General features: G+C 41.0%; 1 protein-coding gene across 3 annotated transcripts in view; it reads left to right on the plus strand.

Annotated features, from left to right (window-relative positions):
* Positions 1 to 4,896: 4,896 nt before the first annotated feature.
* TNC (tenascin C) overlaps positions 4,897 to 15,464 on the plus strand; it is a 72,188-nt gene continuing 61,620 nt past the window's right edge. For all 3 annotated transcript variants that reach the window (XM_040606434.1, XM_040606432.1, XM_040606433.1), the window contains exon 1: positions 4,897 to 5,065. The gene's annotated coding sequence lies outside the window, so the exon portion shown is untranslated. The remainder of the gene's footprint in view (positions 5,066 to 15,464) is intronic.

Here is a 15,464-nt window from a genome sequence, read left to right on the forward strand (position 1 = left end):
TCCTTGTTGCTTTTCCTACCTTGATACATAAGAAACCCATATTTTGTCTCATAAGCTACTAATAAAGCCTACTGCAAATATAATAACAGCCAAGGATATTTATGAACATGAGAAGTCATTCTGTGTCACAGGGTCTGACACCAGCAGTTTGGATGGAAAAAAATTATGTATCTTCCCCCCCCCCCCCCCCCTTTTTTTTTTTTCCTTTTTTCAGTGAAGCTTTGATTTCTCTGGAGTGAATTTTTTGCATAGTGCTATCTAGATTGTCTTTGTAAATGTTTGTGATATCACTAACAGTCTTGTCTAGTGTGTGTTACTGGTGTCTTCACGTCTGCCTTGCAAAGGACATTTATTTTATAGATCAGGGGAAGAGATGAGCGAGGTCATCTTTTCAGAGCATGGCAGTCCTTGCTTTAACACCCATGTCAGCTGGCTCCGCTCTAGCACATCCCTCAACAGGCACACAGCTGCTTTTCACTAATGTGATAAAAGAGTTTGAAACAACTTTATTAAACACCAATATTTGCTCAATCACCTCTTGTTTATGATTAAGCTTGTGGTCTTTCCAGGTCATGCAAATACTGCCAAGACATACTTAGCTTTTCAAGAGCAGTTAAGGAAAGGCTAAATGGTTTTCTGTCACAAGTGTCTTCCTGCGTGCAGGCAGTACCCCAGCCCAGGGGGTCTGCTCTCACACAGCTGCTTCCTATTTCCTTGTTTAGGGAATGAATGCAACCCTTGGCAAGTGTCCTGACAATAATAATGGTAATAAACTGAAATAATAGAGGAAATTTTTCTTTTCCTTTTTGGAGATCATCTCTTAAAAATTCCAAAACTGACAAGTACATTTTTGTAATTTTGTTTGGTCTGATATTTACTATCTTAATGGACATTACGGAACTTCAATTTTACTGTCTTCACATGTGCAGTCAATTCCACTGAAGTTCTCAATAGCCCTCATCTGTGCAGCAACTGCAAACTTGTACCTTCAGTTTGTGCATCTATTAAGGTTATACTTTGGAAATTACATGACCCGAAAGCAGCAGTCATGAGAACGGAGCACAGAAAGGGTCTTTGAAGCCATGTCTCCTTAAGGATCAACCCTGTGATATTATAGTCTCTCATTAAATCTTGGTGTTTCATCTCCCTCTTAACATTAAGTAAGATAAGCTGTCTTCAGCAGAATGTATTTCACTGGATGAACTAGTAGTTTCTGAAGTTGGCAGGCTTGGCTGTCTCCGTGCTGCGCTCTTGGGTGCTGCTTTTGAGCACAGTCCTACTCAAACATTATTTTCCTATGAGAAATGCCCTTCCTTCCAGCCACAGGCACAGAATACTTCTCCTGGCTCCTAAAATTGTGCAAATCAAGTATCTGTTTTCCTGCCCCAAAGCAATATAATCTGGCCATTTATGTTTCGGAATTTATATTCCAGTTGCTCGCTGCATTCCCATCTGCATGTTATTGAAATCGGCTGCACCATGTTTGTGGCAAAAGACTTCCCAGGCTACGCTAACAGCGGTGTTAATGCCCTGTCTTCACATCTTTGCATCCAGGGCAGCTTTCACTCTCTCAGCTATGCTGCTACAAAGTACTCCTAGGAGTAGGTGAACCAACACAGGTATTAAACTGGAACTGTCTGTCATTACCTGTGCTGTAACAACTTTGTCCCACGGTAGTAATGAGCATGCTTTTTGCAATTCACTAATATTTTCTGAAATAATTAGTTGGTCCCTTTTATGCTTTCATAAATATCGAGATACTTTTAGATTTGTCTGTCTGGTAGGATCTTCTGTACATATTTGAATTTCATCCCTAATATTAGTGTGTAAGCGCATGAAAACACAGCAACAAACTTGAGTGTGAAGTTCAGTATTCATTTAATTCATTTAATTACTCCCTGTTCCTTTCATAAAAAAAAAAAAAAAAAAAAAAAAAAAAGAGAGAGAAGTCATTCTGTGTCACCAGCAGTTTGGATGGATGGAAAATATTTATGTATCCCCCCCCCTCCCCCCCTCTTTTTTTTTCCTTTTTTCAGTGAAGCTTTGATTTCTCTGGAGTGAATTTTCTCTCCACATTTATCTAATGGAATTTTCTCTCCACATTTATCTAATGAAAGAAGATTCTGTAGGGCACGCAACCCAGTTTTAGTCCTGCCTGTTAGAGACCACAACCTAAAGCTATCTTTCTGATTACACTACACTTTCCCTGTTCTTTCATGTTATCATTTGCTTCTGACTCAGTGTATCATTCAGTGCTTGCCACAGAGTATGATTAACGATGGGTGAGCCCCAAAAGATAAAACAAGAACACGCCTGAACTCTTACCTGAAATTCATCTTGGACTATTTTTTTAAAGTCAGGTAAGTGGGAGGAGAATTATTGAAGAAAAATCCTGTTTAAATTTTGATTCAACAACTGCTGGCAGAAAAGCTGGTATTAGCAAATGCACCAAAACCAAATCCTGCAAGTTGCTTTCCACAATTTGCACCCAAGCTTTAACTACCTTGTTTAGACTTGTGGGCATGGACGACGAAATAAAGTGTTTTGCAAATCTCTGTGAAAGGACTATTGAAGTAAGAGACAGCAAACACTTCATTGTATGAGGCACCATCTTCCTGAGTCCCATCAGATTTTATTGGAAAATTGAGTACATGTTTTAATTTAATTTCACAGGACTATATAATTGGGGGAGAGCTAATGGAGGCTGGCAACAGGAGCATCTTGAGAGTATTCTGGGAAGAACTGCACACAAAATTGGAGGCTTACTAGTGGCTGTGTACAGTAACCCCATAGCCTTTGAGATTGGTAGAGATGTCCAGAACAAGATTTATTTTTAAGAAATCAGCAACTGCGGATCTGATTTACCAGGGATTAGTTAGTGTTTCTGACCCTCGCTGCAAAGGAGGCTTGTTTCTTCTCTTAGGGCATGACTGTTACGAAACACAGCATGCCAAAAAATTAACACAGAAATCAAAAATGGGTTTTCATCAATGACTGATAGTGATGCATCCCTAATTTTACTGAAACTTTTGATCTTGCTGTTTTTTGAACACTCTGCAATTGGTTGGAGAAGTGGGATCTGTTTGCAAAAATAATTTGTAGAACTTCTGCAAGGTCTTTTTTGTTGTTGTTTTTTCATCAGCAGCTATTTGGAAAGGACTAAAATTTGTGTCATGCTAGGAAAGGAGCTCAGCATGAGTTCAGTGATATTATTAGACAAAAGTGAATAGACACATGGGTTCAATGTTCCGTGTGAAAGCCACAGCAAAGAAAATTAAGCATTCAGTGAGGAAAAGAGCTCCACTTTTTATGATCTCCAGAATAATGATTCTAAAATGGTTATTCAGAATTTCAATGTGAGGAATTCTCCCATCCTTTCCTAAATGTGTACAATGGGCCAAACCTCCCTGGTAGCACTGTGCATGTGAAGCAGCGAAAAGGAGGAAATCTTGAAAGTAGTGCACGAGTCCACAGAGCCTGGGAAATGCCAGCTGGGAGGAGAGACATTCAGAAAGAAACATGATCAGAAAGGCCCAGGCAATCAATTTTTATCTGTATGAGCATCCTTGTTCCTGACTAGGATCCCATACTTTCCTACTCGGCTGTCCCATAGCCCCTTGAGATCGCTGAGTAGTGTTTTATGTTTTCATTGTCTTCAGAGGTGTTTGGATAAATCTTGCTTTCTAAATCATCAAACAGGAGAGCGATTTCACCCTTTATCCTAGAAGACAGACCCGAAAGTTAAAGATTAACCTTCCTTTCTCCCCCTGTGCCACCACCCACCTGCCAACAACAAAACCCATATGAAAACCATATCAACAGTGGGCTGGGGTGTAGGCAGGGAAGAAGCAGACTTTCAGTATCAGGTAGGAGGGAAATCAGTGTTAACGAGAATCCCTTGTCTGTGTTCTCCACCCTTTGCCACAAGCCCAAGGTTGGAGGGCACTCAGAGATTAACAGACACCCCTGGAAAAGGTCCCAGATGAGCCCTCTGTGTGTTACTGATAGCTCTGGGCTGGGAAGCGGGGGAGAATGCAATGACTGAGAAACTGTAAGCTTCACAAAAGTGGTTAAATTATCTTTACACACACAACCACGTAATCTCTTTTTATCAGATCTGAGAAGGAAGGGAATCCCTCCTGTGTTATTCTCTTCAGGCTTTTATATCTTCTTTTTTCTTTTTTTATCTTTTTATCTTTTTTTCCCCCCCCACAAAGAATCAGGCTAGAACTTTGCCCACTAGACTTCTCCCTTGATTTCTCCACTCTTCTCCTTATGGCTCTTGAGAGAGCAGGAGGAGTGTGAAGGGACACAAAGGAGATCACAAGCTTGAAAATACGGGGATTTGCCAGATCGTCAGCTTGAGTGAATCTGAATATTGTAGCCGATTCCAGCAGAGTGGGGTGAATTTACACTAACTGCACATAAGACCCATTATATTCTGTAGGAGTTTCTGGAATTGAAATCCTGCTCGTGATTCCTCTGATTTTATTCAAGTTTGCTACCCTTTCGCAATGTTAAAATGATGAGGATGAGGGGATTAAAACTCCCGATAATATACTCTGCTGATGCTGCAAGGAAAATATTCTGCTTTCTGAGTCATTTGCCCTGAGCTGACTTTCTTTTTGAATGGTTCAGGGGTTTCCTTCTTTAGCCATAAGTTGCATGCAAATTCTTTTTGTCTGTGTGTGTGCCTGTGTATGACAGTGTGTGTATGTGAGTGTGCCTGTGTGTCTTTCAGAAGCTAAGCCAAAGAGAGAGGCTGTTCCTTTAAAGCAAAACCGAAAAAAATGCCTTCAGGCGTCCTATTACAGTGGAATGAGCCAAGGATCAGGATTTGCAGCTCAGCTATATAAACCCAGCAGAATCTGGCTGCTCTGACCAGTTTGCCTTACTGTCAAACGCTTCTGCCTTTCACACACTCACAGGCAAAATTAGACAATGCAACTTCTCTGAGTTTTGACAGGACGGCAACCAAGTCAGAACCTGATATCTGACTTTAACATCATATTTATTTCATGGAGGTGGCTCACAGCGGGATCTAATCTCTGTCAGAGGCTGTAAGGTAAGTCTGCTTCCTTCCTGAATTAAAAAATCAGGAGCTTTTCTCCCACACCAGCTTGCAATATCACGGCATTCTGTCATGACCCTCATAGTTATGACTGTCAGTTTGGATTGTCAGGAATCTTATTAGGGAATATTTTTGAATTGGAGCATGCCTGTCTGGTTTGTCTTTATTGTCCGGTGTAATAGTAATGCAAGAAATGTCTCGGTGACATCAATCCGATCCAATGAATGAAGGAAGGATGAGGTAGTTGAATGCTGGACATCCACACACAGACAGACAGAAACCTGATTGACAGGAAGGATGGAAAATCCAAACTGGGTTTTCCTCTTGGCTACTGAAGTAACAGAAATGTTTTCTCCATCCTTCCCTCGTGTACCACACTAAACCCACTTGCAGTTCCTACACCTCCCAGGTAACGCTGCCTCCGATGCTGTTGTGTATGACTTGGTCAGGCCCTTTTCCTTTTGAGTTTGCTGTCCGCACACTTATTTGCACTGAAGCCTTTGTCACCTTCCTCCCCGCCCCCACTGGGCTCCAGCTTCTTGTAAAAGTGAGGTAACCTTAGTCTGTGGTGGGGAGCAAAAGACAAAGGAAGATCCAACTGGTATCTTATTACCAGTACTTAAATGGGTGGTTCTGGGGAGCGGGAGGGTGAAATTCTCCATCATGGAAAAATGGAGACACTTGCCTTACAGTGTGTCTTAACTACTTGCTCCCTTGTGCGCTGAGATTTTCTGCATGACTGTGTCTGCACTTACCGGTTAGGCTCAAGTTGGCTTAAAATAGAGGAGCTGACTGGGAGAAGGTGTTCGTACTTAGGTTCATTTAGGAGTTAAGCCCACTTACTCAAAACTTTGTGTTGCATCACCTTTGCAGAGTTTTCCCTACCTGATTTGCAATCTGGCTACTAGGACATAGAGGTTTTGGTAGTTATTCTGAACTTCTGAAAAGTTTGTATCATACTATGCAGGAGAAAGATATGTTCAGATTGAAATGGTGGTGGCATGCCCTCTTGCACAGAAGAGATGTTATAACATTAAAAGGCCTAATAAAGGTATTTATCAAATTTTCCTTTGTGAAAAGAATAGAAACCAATGATGTGCGTGCGATCCTATAGAATGGGTAAAAGCCTTATTGACAAGCTCTTGTGTTTTTCTCTCCTGGTTCATTTTTTTTTTTTTTTCAGTTGTCTTAAATAATGGGAATTCCTTTTACACTCTTCCTGATGAATGTTATGAGTGGAGTTTTGTTTTATTATGCCTGTGTTGTGCATTTGCCTGTGAAATCCTAAGGGTGCTGTAGTCTGAGAGTAAGTTGGACAGTGGGGGCTAGCAACAGTCCTTTGGATCCCAAGAAGGCTTGCAGAAGTGTGTTATGTTGTCTTTAGGGGTTTTTATTACTGTTGTTTGGAGCTCAGGAGAAAATATTTGATCAAATGGCATTGTTTAGCCAAAAGAAGAGAACCTCTCTATCTGCAGTTCACCTTCCCTGGCACTGAATTTTGAAAGTACTTGGAAGAGTTATCGAGGTGTTCCCGGTGCATCCCCTTTGCAGGTGCTATGCTTCTGCACCATCGCTCAGGAAAGGAGGGGCATCTGAACTGAGCAGGGTGATGAGCAGCTGAGAGGGATGCTGTACAGGGGACTGCTTGGCCCCGCTGTCACTGATCCTATCACAGTCACTATCCTCAGCAAATTGCCATTCGTTTAGCATATTTTTTGCTCATTAATTTTATCCTCTGGCTCCTTTCAGCCCAGAGGAAATTTTTTGCAAGTTCCAGTCCTTAATCCTATAACCACAGTTACTTTATCAGTGTTTCCAAAGCTGTAGAAGAGCCAAAGGATCTGCTGAAAAGCAGACAGCCTGCAGATCAGGGTGTCATGTCTCATTTGGAGAGGGAGCTGATATTCTGCTCAAGGAAGCTCACCCAGGTAGATGTGGTGACAGGCGTATGAAAAGAGAACCAACCAGATCCAGCTCTCCTGTTGAAATAATGATGCTTAATGAAGGTAGAACTTATTGGGAATATCCCTAAACTCAGGCCAAAAAGCACTCCACAAAATTATGAGTAACTGTTAGCTGGAGAGCTTGTTAATGTAAATTTATTCTCCACCCCCCCCCCTTTTTTTTTGTCCCAGTTCTTGAAGAGTGGCTTGTTTCTCTTCTGTACTCACTTATAACTATCATGTTTCTAGAACCGCATTTCCAAAAGTGTTTGAAGCTCACATCAGGTGGCTTATTTTTCATATACTGCTTTTTACAAAATATCTAAAAAAAGCCAAAGACTATTTATGCGTGAAGGTGTTCTGACTTGCTATAAAGAGACTGTCAAAGTTTGTTCTTGAGTATTGTTTCACTTTTTGATAAGAAAATGAGATTAGATGGCAGAGTCTGTGCTTCTTGGGATTTTCTCATCCTTTTCGGGAGTGAAGCAGAGCTGAGAAGCAAGTGTGCATTTGAAACAGTGATGTTGCTTCAGAGCCAGAGCTTTAACCCTTTAATCTGTTCTGGTAAAACCATTTGAAATACTAAACCTGCTTGTGCAGTTCTCTGCTGTTTTCCTAGTACAACACAACAGTACCTCTGTTCATCTAGCTTTGCAGGCTGTGTTCAGAGGCTTGAGTGGTGCTAAGTAGCAATGAAGGGTGCTGGATTGTGTAAGAGTTGTCTGGTGTGAATGGTTGTCCCATATTGGCAAATCTGTAAGAGAGAAGCAGTGTTCGTCTAGCTGGCTGTTTCCATTAGTGTGCCCTGGGATCTGCCCAGGCTGGATATTACATTTGGAAGCAAGCATAAATGCAGAGGCTGCTGCCTGCTTCGTTAGCAGCTGCACATTTAGCTGTCCTACCTGTGTGACAGACATTGAAACATGAGACATTCAGAATGGTTAAAAATTACTCTAATTTGAAGCCTGTGACTTGATATATTCATCCTTGGACACGTGCCATCACAGTCTGCTAAGCTGAAGGGCTATTGACAGTTTTAAGGTCCAGTGTCTCATAAAACTCTAGGCTTAGGAAGGGCTGATTTACATCACTGGAAAGTTAGAAATCTCAGCTTTCCAATAATAAAAAGGTATTTGTTTTGAACTGTGACAGTTTGAGATACTGGGCATTAAAATTGTGCTCTGATTTACCAACAGGCACTTTCTCAGACTTAACTTCTGGTGTGGATTTAGCACACCCTTCCCAAAGACTGATCTCTGTCTTCAAAACCCGTGGTTATAAACCACAGAAGTCTGAAGCTACTGTAAAATATAATCACTAACCTTAGTAGTTTTAAAGGATTTGCTGATGTAATATTGCAGAATAATCATTGTTACTGAAATAAGAAACCAAGAAAGACAGCAACCAGAGTGAACTGAGCAAATATTTTTATCATCGCCCGGGCTCAGAAATGTGCAAAACTAGTGCAAGCAATTGCAGGATTCCTAGCCTGCAAGTTCAAGGAAAAATCGTAACTTCGACAACATAAGGTCAAGAGCTGAAAAATAAGGGATGTATACAGATCACTTCTGATTTTAATTGGATTTAATTCGTTAAACTGATTGATCTGTAAGTGGACTTGCTGTCTGTGGCTTCTGTTGGTTTTGTGTAGGAGCTTATTAGAAGTTGATGATGTTACTATTGCTACAGCATTTTAGGGCCACATTGTATTAGAAAGAGTGAATAGATGTAATAAGTGATGCTCTCTGCCACAAAGGACTTACAATTGCTATTATTAGCTGTTCAAAAAAGTTCTTTGTGTAGGGAAGAGAAAAAAAGAAGGAAGCAGGCAGTTCTTTGAGGAATGGGACTACCGGAAAGAAGGAAAACTAACAACCCCAAGAGGCAGTCTTGAGCTGTCTCAGTTTTGACTGAGCTCTGGGGTTTATACAAGTGTGAAACTTCCCCCAACGCAGTGCAGTGTCCACTCGTGCGTTCGACCCTCTCCAGTCTGAGCTGAAGTTAAATGCCTTCCACATGTGGGAAAAGTTAAAAACCAGGCATTCTTCCAGCTAGTGAAATCTTTCGCTGTATGATGTAACTGCGCTGTGCGGGGTGGGCAGGCTGGGGAGGAGGAGCAGGGGTGGGATTCTGCCTGATGAGGGGTGTCTCTGGATCCAGCAGAAGGTGTTTGGGCATTGAAAGGAGGAACATAATAGGGATCCTTCTGCTAGAAGGACAAAGTCTGAATAACTTTGTGTCTCTTTTTAACATAGACTGGAATGATATACATGCCCTTATAACCAGACATGGCATTTAGGTAATATTTTACTGGCTTTCTATGTGCATGGTTTCTCTCTGTATGCACACCCACCCCCAACCCTGTGCCCTTGTACTGCATATCCTGTTGCTGACAAAATGACAAAAAAAGCCCTCCTATACCTTCAGTGGGTGTATCTAGATGTAGACGTTAAAGAATGCTAGTTAATATACATTATATCCCACGAAGTACCCCTATAAACAAATGCGAGATTTTGCTGCTCCGGCTGTGGAGTCAGTGAGAATACCTTTCCATTTATGTTTTTGTGTGGCTTGTGTACGACCCAATCACCAAAGACAAATTCATCCTGAGTTGATCTTGTTGCGAGAAATTTCCCCAAATTCACATCCTTAATTGTCTTGCCACTGTAGTTTCAATTAAACTAAGGTGGGGATGTTGCCAAGTTTTCAGAACTTCCAACTAGAAGAGTCCCTGTGTACGAATAGCCTGTGGCATTTTGTATTCTTTGGGTAGCGGAGAACAACGTTGCCAAGTTTGCATTCAGTCATCCATCACATATTAGCCTACTGGAGGTCCATTCTTCCCTAGCAATAGGGGAGCTCTGCTTCCTACTTAGGAAGATTACTCACACAGAAAGCTCTTTCCCCATAACCAGAACCGCCCAGGGAAGAGAAAGGAAGCTTTCTTAAATTCATATAAATGCTCGGTTTCCAAACTCTTGACAAATATGATATTGTTTCATGCTTAGAAAACATATTTTTTTTAGTAATTAAGTAGAAAGTGCAGGGTAGCAGAACAGAAGTCTTTAATACAGATTTTAAAAACGATCGCTTGAATCATAAGCACGACAAATGTCTATTGTAGCAGCCTGCCTCTTCCCTGTGCCAGGCCATAGCATCGACTGTGTGTAGATATTGGCCAAGGTACTCGGAGGGGTCTGAAGCTGGGTGCCCAGGGAAATTCCACTGCAATGACTTTGCCTCAGCTAAGTATTGGAGCATTTGTCTGTGCCTTAGACCCAGATGCACCAGAACAAGATACTCTCATAAGCCTAAAATTACAAATGCTAATTTTCTTATGGGATTAGGATATTAGCTGTAATATTAATCTAAACTGTCTTTCTTGGTGGTTCTTTAAATTTATGCTCTTCTACACCATTCTGACAGCACCAGGCTCAAAGGGGATGTAAATACCTTTTTCTGAGTGTACATGAAAATTAAACTCTTCCCCTGTGTGCCCATCAGACCTAGCTAAACAGTTATTTCCACAATGAAGGAATACCTGCTGGAAAGGGATTTAAAAAAAAATAAAATTGTTTCTAAGAAAAGAATTCCCTTGTCATTTCCAAGAAATTAGAAGAGCTGGGAACAGACAGATTTTGCTCATCAGTTTTGGTCTTGTCTCAAAGACAAGATGCAGGGCTGGCAGGTGGGAGAGCCAGCTGTGAGCTGAGCACTCTTGTGACTGTGGTTTTCTGCCTTTTTGGTTTGATGAAAAGCCTTTATTCGGACAGGAAAAGTTAGCTGTCAGTATGTGTTGTAAATTGCAGGACAAGACCTTAGTGGTTATCTCCCTTCTTGGACCGTCATGATCTCATTTTCTCAGAAGCCAGTTCGTTAGGTGTCCAAAAGTTGCTCAGTGTTGACTTTGTGCTCGTTCTTTGTTATTACTGAGCCTTTTGAGAAGCCAGCCTCTTTTGGGTGTGTTGAATCCTCCTAAAGAGTTTCCCTGTGCTGTGGGACCAAGGTCTATGCCAAGAAAGATATAAAGGTGGCTTGTGATGTGGAGGCAAACTGTTCTTCTTAGTGAGATGTAGTGTAATGCATATTTTTCCTTTACTTGTGACTTGTACTTCCCTCCTGCATTGCTTGTACGACAGTAATTCAAGTCTGACTCGGAATGAATGCTGCACACTGTGGACTGTGAGCCAAATAAGAACAGGATGCATATTAAGGGAAAGGTCTCAGATAATTTTTCTTATTGAAGCATTTTGGCAATGTAAATAGTTTCCAGGAAAAAATGCTGGCATTTCCCATGGTGAGCTCTCCTTATGAATGTCCTATCTATTTTTCCAGTTTGGTGGCCAAGTGAAGTGTTTATAGGAGGATATACCATCTACAAGCCAGGGAATTTATATTTCCACTGCCAAGTGTTAATTATGGTGTAGACTTAATACACTTTACAGGTTAGCAAGTCAATCACAGTAATCCAGCACTACAAGTGCTGCAGTTCCAGGTCTGATGTAAGAATGCAGAACCTAGAGAGAGTGTCATTCTGAAATGCATTAGCATTATTTGTAGTTTATTTGTCATTCTCAGGCCATTATTTCATATGATGTTTATTTGCCTTAGTAGTAGTACACTAGGACTTGACGGGGTTGCTGTCGGAAGCAAGGAAATATGGTTTACTACCAGCCAGCTACGTGTGCCTATCCACGCTTTCCCCATCACCAGGCACGATGCCAGGGCTCTTGTGTCTCTGGGAACTCAGTGTCACTGCCCCATCTCTGTTCTCAGAAGACCCATGCTTCTGGTACTGTAATGCCGTGTCAGTGCTGAGGAAGCTCAGTCTGGACACAGAGTTCATTGGCTTTGATTGGGATCCCTCTAGATTTGGGTGCGATTACCTTTCCACGTTACTACTGGTTCTACTGGCGCTATTCAAATGGGTGAAATCTCATCTATAAGAAAAGGGAGACGATCCTGAAGTAATACAGTACTTTCCAGGTTGTAGCCTGACTCTCTTTTGTACTATTTATGTTGCTCAGAACATGTGCAAGAACTCTTAACTGTGTTTGTTTCTGCGTATATACATAAACCCCACGCTTGATGTAAGTGCAATTCCTATAAATTTATCCTATAATCCTAATATCCTAATAGCCTATTAATACGCCCTACTAGACTGACAAAAAGGGGGAGTCTCAGTGTAAATAAAAATTCAGTCTACAGTGTCTAACTTCAGCAATTTCACCTGGGGAGAAAGCTTTTTCTGCTAACGTGAGCAATTACTATTTCACTTTGATATGAGACATTGAATATGCATATAGCATACCTGCTTGACATTGTCTTAATTATATAGTACAGAATTTTTTTTCCGCAGAGGATGCCTTGGCCTGATCTGATTGGGTTTGTGCTCATATAGGTCACAAGTACTGCTTATGGAGTAGCAGGGGGATAAAACCAGTCTGACAGAGGGGAAATTAGACTACACCAAGCATTTTTCATGCATAGCCCTCATTGTCTACATTATTCTTTCTATGCTTCGCTTCAGCTTGCGTTTCTGAGGGGATGGTTTTCTCCTACGCAGACTTCAGAGGCTGCCAGCCAAATTCTCATGTGACACAATTGCATTGATTTCACTGGAGATCTATTGCTGGATAATTGAGCTCCACATCCCTTCTTTTATTCCACGGCTCAAATTGCTGTCAGCTAAGACTTTAGCACAGACAGGTCTCAAGTCACTGTGGGTTAGGAGAACGAGGTCAAAGTGTTGCTGTTGGAGGTCTCTCAAGTCTCCCATTAGTGTAACAGTGCCCAATTTGTTGACATTTGAAGCAGCAGTGCAGATTTTTGTCTGAGTTCCGTCACCATTGTGACTAATCACTTGCTCAGGGCTGTGTATATGGTTGTATTTTCCATTACGTTACATAAGCGCCTCTGTTTTACATCAGAGAACTGAAAGAAATCCTCAGACTGGACTCTTTAGAAACAATCTCCTCTCTTTTTCCAAATGCCTTGCACCCAATTTGTTTCACATGTTGTGAATCTAATTTATATTTTATTTTGCCTTGCCAAGCCATGGTTGATTTCACTCCATCTTCACTCTTCATTATATATTTAGCTCTACTAAGAGTTTGCTACCCTACCCTAGATTGCTGAAGAGGCAAATTCTTGATGCTCCCACATCTGACAGAACTAGGTCAAGCAGATATCTAGCCTGGGGGCTGTTACTGGAAGTCAGGTTTCAAGGAACTCCTTCTGTGGTCTGGGGAGTTTGAAAAATGTGCACATTCCGGCACTTTTTGGATGCTAGTACCAAGGACAGAGGAGCTCTGGCGGGGAGGAAAAGCAGCCCAAGTAAACTAATAATTGGTTTTAAATCAAATAATTATCTAATGAAAGATTACCCATACATTTCCCCAGCTTCTTTTAAAATCATGGCTAAAGTCTGCTAATGACAGAGGGCAAATAATAATAATCCTGATCACCAAGAATAGTACAGGCTGTTACGAGTTCTGAGACGTTTTTAGGGATGTAATTTTCAGTGCTTGAATAAGTATATGGTGAAATCAAAGTCAAATTATAAGCTTCATGCAAATAACCACAGTGAATTCTGAAAGCATCCTGCTCCCTGCTGACCAGTATTATCTGTAGCATTTCATACTACTTAAACACTTTTTTTTATTGCAGGCCAATATATGTGCAAATTACTTGTGCCTTTATATATAGCAAAGTCATTAAAACACAAGAATTCCTTACCACTTGCCTCTGAATGTGACATTCCTTTGGCTAAAATCAGTTTAAATACGGAAAAGTGTGATGCTGCGTGTATACAGTAAAATTTTGGCTAACCTCTTGCTTCTGAACTCCAGAAGTTTAAAAAACAGTTTCACTGGAGATGTTATACAAAGCAATGCTGTCTCAGTGTGCCTAGCTATTCGCTTGCACACTGTGTGTTTGTTCAATATGTCAATGGTTCATGGCTCTTAGAAATGCAAAGATCTTATTTTCTACTGCATATTTATCACCAATATTTTTGGTAAATTTATTCATTTGGCATCTGCTTTTTATAGCAGATCACCTATTTATTCACCTATTCATATTGTATTTATCAAGAGTATTGATGATTCGTTTCTTAACTCTCGTTATCTGTAGAAAATGATACCTCAGTTGTGAATTTTAGAGACAAATGAGATTGTCTAAGCTCCCACCTCCAGAACTGGCTGCTGCTTTGTTCTCAGAAAGTCTTGCTCAGTGTGAAAAGCGTGGGAAGAAAATTCAGAATTCCTGAATTTCTGCTCTTCCCATCTCATCACAAAACCATCTAGAACCTAGTGAGTTGAGCTCTGGAAAACCTATAGGTAGCTTTAGAAGAAATACTGTGGAGAAGCATCTGGAAATGAAGCAGAGCTTTGTTTGTGGAATGAACATAAGTTGCTGTGATTCATGCAAAAAAGCACACAAACCTCATAGTTTGAAACTGCATCAGCAAAGCCCTCAAAATAATTCGAAGTGAGGTCTCTAGTGTCTACCCAGAAAATAATGAGCTCCTGACAAAGTGTAACTTGGCAAAGAAACTTTCCAAAGACAAGTTTAGAAAACCATAGATCTTTTCCAGCTCTGCGTCTTCGCTATGAGGAGGAAAAAGCCAAGAGACCAAGCGAATGCTTTTGCTATTAGGAAAGGCTTTATTAAAAGGTACAGTACATACTTAGGAGGCAAGAGTGATTTCTGCTGTGAGATTATGCACAAAGGTTGCTTTTGCTCTGAAAGGGTTTTTTTTATACTGGAAAAGGCAGTAATATAGGCTTCAGTGTCTGTGGCAGCTCTGCTATGGACCTGATTCAATTCCACATTTAACAGTCCAGACTTCTACATGTGTCTTCAGACACTAATGGGTAAAACTCACTTCTGTGCTGGAAATACAAACAGGGGTTTCAGTGGGAAGCTAAGTAAAAGGACCGTGCAAACACATCCCTTCTGCTTTCCACAGAGTCCTTCTGAGATGACCTATTTCTATAGTTCTGTTTTTAGAACAGCGACAGTTTTTCTGAATCCATTCATTGTCTTTGTTGCTGTGCACATCACTGATGGGTCCTGCTGTTTCTAACCCACTGGTTTTGTCTAGGCTGTATCTGCTAGTGGCTTTTTTCTTCCAGCTCTGAAAGCTACAGTAAGAATAGAGATTGCTTTGCAGATGGGAGAAAAAGAGTATTTAGCAGATGCATAGTCCTGTCTTTTTTTTTTTTTCCCCTTTCCCTTTTTTCTCTCAAGTTTGTAGCAAATTGCTCTACTTGGCTGATTGCTGTGCACCCTGCCATGAGTCTGAATGCAGCTCAAAAGCACCCCACTGACCTGCTTGTTTTGTTTCTCTTTTCTGAGTTCCCGTTTCCAGAAATTGATGCTCAAGCCTCTGAGTTCTTAACAAAAAAACAAGTGCCAAGGACAGACTGAATTCCCTGTTAACTTGT

This window comes from Falco naumanni, chromosome 9, assembly GCF_017639655.2.
Source record: "Falco naumanni isolate bFalNau1 chromosome 9, bFalNau1.pat, whole genome shotgun sequence".
Taxonomy (NCBI): domain Eukaryota; kingdom Metazoa; phylum Chordata; class Aves; order Falconiformes; family Falconidae; genus Falco; species Falco naumanni.